The sequence below is a fragment of the Palaemon carinicauda genome, chromosome 16, assembly GCF_036898095.1.
Source record: "Palaemon carinicauda isolate YSFRI2023 chromosome 16, ASM3689809v2, whole genome shotgun sequence".
In the NCBI taxonomy this organism is placed as follows: Eukaryota; Metazoa; Arthropoda; class Malacostraca; order Decapoda; family Palaemonidae; genus Palaemon; species Palaemon carinicauda.
Window position 1 is genome coordinate 2008854 of NC_090740.1, and position 7803 is coordinate 2016656.

Consider the following 7803-nt stretch of genomic DNA (forward strand, 5'->3'; position numbering starts at 1 on the left):
CAAAAACTTGCAGTTTCTTATGTTAATCTTGATCTCAATTCATTCTCTTACACCGTCATTCAGTTAGTTCTTTATGCATGTTGCATACGATTATTCATAACTGAACATCTTTTGCATACAGATCTTCCCAGACTGTACGTAGTATGTATTAGGTATGCAGTTCATTCTAGGAATTTTACCTTCTCTATCATAAGGCTCAACACTACACAGAATTCTAGAAGTTCTATTCCAGCAGTGACCAGATTGAGGAATAAGCTTCCTATTCAGGCAGTTAAAAAGATGGAATTTTAGAAGTTCAAACTTGCAGTGGATATTTTATGTTAAACAGGTTGATAAAAGTCTCTTTTCATAGTTTGCTTATGGCGAATCTATTTTAACATTACCTATCCTCAAATATTTTATATTTCATACATTACTTCTCAGGTATATTTTATTTCCTTTCCTCACAAGTCTATGTTCTCTGTTGGTGCCGTTGGACTTGTAGCTTCCTGCTTTTCCAACAGGAGATTTCTCTTTAGGAGGGGGCAATTTCCTATAACCAAACTGGCTGGCTTAATTCCTTGGATATCAAAACACTTATAAGGCGTCAAAGTAATGACTTCTGCTAACTTCCTAACAACCAGGGAATAGGTGTCACATATTAGACTAGGTTCCTACCAAGTGAATGGCAGACAGTAATGGAAAAAGCCATATTCGTGTACAGGTGTCTGAATGTACAGTACAGTATAGTCATTTAAGAAAAAATGGGCTTGCATACCCATCCTCCCCCCTAACTTATGACGAAGGGATACTTTTAAATAAAACTAAAGAAAAGTTGCTTAATCGTGGGGATTACCTGCATCTAGCGTCTGATTTAGTAAATAATGTCAAAGGGCGTACAGACTTGAAGTTGCGACCGCTACCTTGGATGAGAGGCTTCTTAACCTTTTGAGCAACTACCACTGAATAAAGGGTAAAGGTATCCAGGGATCTGTGAGCATATACCCAAAGATCAGGATGGTAAAGGTTGTCTTCCGTTTCCAAACTCCCGCCTTCAAAACTTGTGCCACTGTCAGGTTCTTACAGAAGGCTAGGGTAGATCTAACATCTTGTGACTTTGTGTACACAGTTGGTAATATTGCTTTCATTCCGTCACTAGCTGATGCGATAAGATTGCCCCACACGTGGCAAGGACACGAGCTCTTTCGTTGGCAAACCATATTTACAGTAGTTCATATGTGCCCGAGGTGAGAATTCTTCATACTTGTAGAAAAGGGGGATGAAAACTTGTGGGAACACAGACGGCGGACAGGATGATGATATGATGAATGCAGCCAGAAGCACTCCAGGAATGATCGCCGGGAGCAAGTCTGGAGCTGAAGCCTAGGTGGCTGCCATCTATGCTTGAATAAAAGCTAAACCCAACACCTCTTTGGTCCTGGAGAAATTTCCTTTTCTTATAGGAGCTCCTCTCTGGACAAGAGACAGAGAGAGAAATTATGAAGCCAGACAATCTTCTTAACACTACTGGTACTTTCCAGATAAGTTGAGTGGGTTCCCCTTATGAGGTTCTCGTCATTCAATCACCAGGCAAGATCGTCCTGTATCTCTTGTTCCACTGGAACCAAACGATATAGGGGGGATTGCAGGTTGATGACAACTGGAGCGATCGCTGGTGGAGCTGTCAGTAAGGTAAGGGCTTCTCCAACAATGGATGTCCCAGGAGATAATGCCACTGTCGAGCTAGAAGTTCTCGTTCGTAAAGATGGTCACGTTACCTCTCCGACTGCTTACACTGACTGATGTAAAAACACTCACTGATGCATGTCTACAAGCATTCCCAGGTAATCCATCCTTTACTTGGCCATGAGAATGAACTCTTCCCAATTGACGACAAACTGACAAACTCTGTATCGTGATAAAACAAAAGAAGTCTGTCTTCATCCTGAATTGATTATCTCCTGGAGGTGGACAGAACCTGCAGGTCATCTAGGAATCTCAGCAGACGAATCCCGTTCGAGTGTACCTATAACAAAATGAGTGAACAATCACATTAAACGTGGAGCAGTAACCAGCCAAAAGCACAGGACTTTGAACTGGTCCACTACTCCTGAGGTACTTTCTGTGGGCCCGATGGATAGGGATCTGAAAGTATGAATTTTTCACATCTACAGAAACCATGAAGTCTTCCTTCCTGAATGAGACTTATATGGTGGTCAATGTCTCCATCCTGAAAGAAATTTGTTGAACAAACTCGTTCAAAGGGGAGAGGTCGATGACTGATCCCCCACTAGATAAAGATGACTGTAAAAACCTGGAGAACCATCTCTTTAAGACTTAACACGTTCTTCCTTACCCTCTTCTTCACCTCTGTCTCGGGAAGAGGGTTTTTGGGGATTCTAGACGGTGTTTCCTGAATGTCATTGGTCTAAGTGAGGGGACTACAAGAGTCTGTGAATGCAAAGCGGTATCCATCCTGGAGACCTTCAACCACCTCCTACTCTGCTCCGTGGTGCGGCCACATGGGCCAATGGCTTGGTAGGCATCCCTTTCCCCTTGCTTGCAGCAGATAATGGATGTTACTGCTAATCTCAATGTTCCCTGCCTCCCTTCCTCTACCCACTTTCCTGGATGGGCCAGGATGGAGCCGAAAGAGAAACAGGAGGTTACACCATCTCTCCTCCTGAGGACCCAATTTGCCCACTGGTTAGAAGACAGATGCACCAAGAAGGTAGCAGCCTTGGCGCCTGACAGGATCAAGTCAGTGTACTTCCTCGTCTCAGGGTTTACAAAGTCCTGATTCACTGCAAAATATGCTACCATTCCTGACCACTGGTTGATCCACGATGTTGCCTTGAGGCAAGTCAAGACAAAACCCCAAAGCACCAAGAACTTCATGCCCCTGTTCTTGAGTCTCTTCACTGAGGTCTCTGCCATCAGTATAGTCACTGCCGAATCGACTGATAGAGTACCAGAGTCAGCATTTTTGGGTACATCATAATGTTGTTGAAAGAGCCCCGGGGTCCAGATCTTGTTCGATTGGCTCGAGTGTGGTGAATTCATCAGACCAGAGATCTGGAATTGACATTATTTAGAGCTGCTAGAGCAAGTTATGATCATGGCAACTACGAGTGCCATTGGGTCTAAGATGTCATAAGATTCCTCTCTAATGAGAAAGGAGTTCTCAATGAATACATCAGGAGCATCCTTCTCTGAGTACCCATGTACCGGACCAAGAATAGTACTGGTCCAGTATCCTCAAGAAGGGACAAAAGCATGTAAATCTGACTCCTCAGAGGTTGAAGTACCCTTAGCTCTCGTGCCCTCAGAGGTTAAAGAAGCACTAAGTGCCTCAACCTCCAAAGGGTAAATGAGAGAGAGGGGTAACAAGTGGCGCAAGGGTGAATCACGGGAGTGCCTGTCACTGGAAGTACTGTAGAGGATTCCTGCCAATGATCACGAGTACACGTAGTGACTTATTGGGGTCTGTACGAGTTAGGACGATCCCTAATCGTTGACCCGTCTCATTGAGTAGGAAACTTTTGAAGACGAATAGTCTCAGCGAAATAGGTATCCTACTGTTTGTTGTCTTAATTTGTGGCAGCCCTGGCATGAGAAGACCAATCATGTACATGGACACTGGGAGCATGGAGACTGTGTGCATGGTGAACTGTCTTGGTGACAATGGCGAGACTACTTATGTCCTCATGCTATTTGTGTGATGGAAGAGTTTGTCGGTTATATGCACCATAACAATACTCCTGCTGGGCTGTTATCCCTCTAGGTCATTGACCTCTGTTTAGAACTGTCAGAAGGTGGGGTAAGAAGACGGCGCACTTCATCCCGATTGACGATTCTGTGTGCACATTCCCAAGGGGGACCAAGCACTGGTGGCAGGAGCACGAGCACCTGTATCTTATACTGAACTACCTTCCTGGGATGGGTTGGTGGATAGTACTGCTCTGCCTCTCTTACTCGTACATGAAGGGAGCTCATGCTCAATCAGTCTTGGCAGGTGGGTTCTTTTTCAGTGCAGCTGATGTGACCAAAGGTTCCACAGCAGGAGATATTGAAGAAACAGGAATGGGGAGGAAGGGAGGGCAAGTATGTTTCTTCCCCTTATCCGTCTTTGAAGTCGAGGATTTTCAGGCCAGCGACGATACTACAGGTGGAGAGGATCTAGGATCTTCAACAGCAGAGGAACACTCGTCAATGGTGACCATGTTAGGCGCCTTCTTACCAGGTGTAATAGCACAAGAGGAGGGCACAGCATCAGACGTTCTGTAGATCCTAGCATCAGGCAACACCTTCAGCCATTTTGAAGCAGATGGACTGCCTTTGATACCAAAGGAAGGCCACAAATTCATTAGGTCCAAGTCCCCACACACGTCGTCATTGATCAGTAAAAAGGACAAACTTCAAGGAAGGCAGAAAAGTATTACCTTCGCTGTAAGAAGCTGATATTTCAGCCTTACTTGAAATTGGATCCAAGCACAATGTGGGGTTTCCTCACTTCCTCAGAATTCCTCCCTTGGGCTCGCTCCTAGATAAATCTGAAGACGTCATTGAAGGTTAAGAACCAGAGGGTGAGAAGGTAGTGCTGAGAAGCTTCTTTGGCAACAGTTTGGGCATTACCACATCAGAAGCCAAAGACTCTCTCTCTCTGAGCTTCCTTCATCTTCTCCCAAATTCTACCCACTGCAGAGGCAGCCACGACTTGTAATCGTCACAGGGGTATAACTGCGAACAGTGACACCCCTTGCATAAAGTACAAAGGAGGTGGGATCCACAATAATTTTACATACAAACCTTCCTGGAGACAAATGAAGCTAGGTTTACCAGGGCAGACTCGCATGTCTGCTCGTGAAGTCTCCATCACAACCAACACACAAACAGAAAAGGGAAGGCAAAAGATTAAAACAGCCAATTGAATTGAAGGCACAGAGAAGTGCATGTGTATTACTTGGCAGGTGAAATCAAACCTGGTGCTCAGTGACTTGTCGGGTGAGCGGGGCTTAACCGCCAGTAACTACCACCACCGTGTCAAGCTTCTCTTAAATCATACACCCATTAAATGACTATGGTTTGTATTCTCATAGGAACAAATATCTGAAGCATGAGCTATTCAACCTTAAAACTAGAAACAAAATACTCTATCCTGGAAACCACTCAAGCCTGGACATTTTGCAATTTCGTTGGATCAAAACTCTACTCAGTAGTTCAGCGCCTCACTTTACCTATTGCCTCTCACAAGGCAATGAATAAAAATTATTTTACTTCTTTTGAAAGTATCTTATTTGGCAGAAAAAGCTGTAGTTTTTCTTGATATATATGTAGGAATCTGGCTCACTAGTTTCAGCAAGATCAGCTGACTGAAAATAATGTGGAGTAGGCAGTTGGGGTTTATGAACTGGATGATGCTGAAGTTAATTATGTTGGACATAGGAACTTTATAACTTAGAATCCACTCTTAAAAGGGATTGGGAGTGTGTGCACTCAGGTATGGCATGCATAGTAGCCCGAACACTCCTTTTCTCTTTGTCTTTCGTGAAGGTGAAGGGAGTCCAGGGATTCCTGAAGCAGTACAGTCTCTCCCACAGGGAGAGAAATAATAGGAATCACAGGAACATAACTCCTATTAATCAGTCTTTAGGACTTATCCATCCAAAAGGGGAAAAGAAAGGTGGAGATCTTCCATCCCGATCGGCAAGTGTGTAATGAGACGATAATTTCTCAGGTGTCCTCTTTCGTTGAATTATCATTTCTCGGGATTATCTACAGTATTTTAGTGTAGATTCCAGATCGATGGCAACAACATTCCAATGAAGAAAGAGATCCCAAAAACTCCCTGAAGAGACAGCACCGTAAGGACATCTCTCTCTAGGGCCTTTTTAGACATGGGATGACACTGCCGAGAAGTAGGTCAGCAACCCTTTCCTTCAACTCGGCAACAGCACACAATCCTTTCCATTCGCAAGTTAATAAACAGCAACAGGACTGTTGGTAAATATTGCTAACACATAATGAACTGTCAATAATTATCTAAAAGAAAACGCAAAGAAGTTTACAACACCGTGAGTGTATCTGTACTCTCTGGCAGCTAAAAAAGTGAAGAACTCGGTAACTACCTCCACCTCATTAAAATTGTAACGACCGCATTTCTGCTATGCCAAAAACATACAGTACTCTTATTAAAGGATAAGGGCTTGTATTCATGTAGGAACAAACCAACAAATAGATAAAATAAATGAAAAATGTTATTTTCATTAGTAAAATAAATTTTTGAATATACTTACCCGATGATCATGTAGCTGTCAACTCCGTTGCCCGACAGAAATCTACGGTCGGGATACGCCAGCGATCGCTATCCAGGTGGGGGTGTACACAACAGCGCCATCTGTGAGTAGGTACTCAAGTACTTCTTGTCAACAAGAACTCAATTTTCTCCTCGGTCCACTGGTTCTCTATGGGGAGGAAGGGAGGGTTCTTAAATTCATGATCATCGGGTAAGTATATTCAAAAATTTATTTTACTAATGAAAATAACATTTTTCAATATTAATCTTACCCGATGATCATGTAGCTGATTCACACCCAGGGTGGTGGGTGGAGACCAGTATACATGTTAACAAAGAAGCTAAGTATCCCGTATTTCATTTTATCAGTTATTCAAAATAACAAACATAAAATAAATAAGTACCTGGTAAGGAAGTCGACTTGAACTATTACTCTGCCTTTCTTAAGTACGTCTTCCTTACTGAGCCTAGCGGTCCTCTTAGGATGCTGAACGACTCCTAGGTGCTGAAGTATAAAGGGCTGCAACCCATACTAAAGGACCTCATCACAACCTCTAACCTAGGCGCTTCTCAAGAAAGAATTTGACCACCCGCCAAATCAACCAGGATGCGGAAGGCTTCTTAGCCTTCCGTACAACCCAAAAAACAACAATAAAAAGTATTCAAGAGAAAGGTTAAAAAGGTTATGGGATTATGGGAATGTAGTGGCTGAGCCCTCACCTACTACTGCACTCGCTGCTACGAATGGTCCCAGGGTGTAGCAGTTCTCGTAAAGAGACTGGACATCTTTGAGATAGAATGATGCGAACACTGACTTGCTTCTCCAATAGGTTGCATCCATAACACTCTGCAGAGAACGGTTCTGTTTGAAGGCCACTGAAGTAGCAACAGCTCTCACTTCATGTGTCCTTACCTTCAGCAAAGCAAGGTCTTCTTCCTTCAGATGAGAATGTGCCTCTCTAATCAGAAGCCTGATGTAGTAAGAAACTGCGTTCTTAGACATCGGTAGAGTAGGCTTCTTGATAGCACACCATAGAGCTTCTGATTGTCCTCGTAATGGCTTTGACCTTCTTAAATAGTACCTAAGAGCTCTTACTGGGCAAAGTACTCTCTCTAGTTCGTTCCCCACCAAGTTGGACAGGCTTGGGATCTCGAACGACTTAGGCCAAGGACGGGAAGGAAGCTCGTTTTTAGCCAAAAAACCGAGCTGCAAGGAACATGTAGCCGTTTCAGATGTAAAACCTATGTTCCTGCTGAAGGCGTGGATCTCACTGACTCTTTTAGCTGTTGCTAAGCACACGAGGAAAAGAGTTTTTAATGTGAGGTCCTTAAAAGAGGCTGATTGGAGCGGTTCAAATCTTGATGACATTAGGAACCTTAAAACCACGTCTAGATTCCAGCCTGGTGTGGACAACCGACGTTCCTTTGAGGTCTCAAAAGACCTAAGGAGGTCCTGTAGATCTTTGTTGGTGGAAAGATCCAAGCCTCTGTGGCGGAATACCGCTGCCAACATACTTCTGTAACCCTTG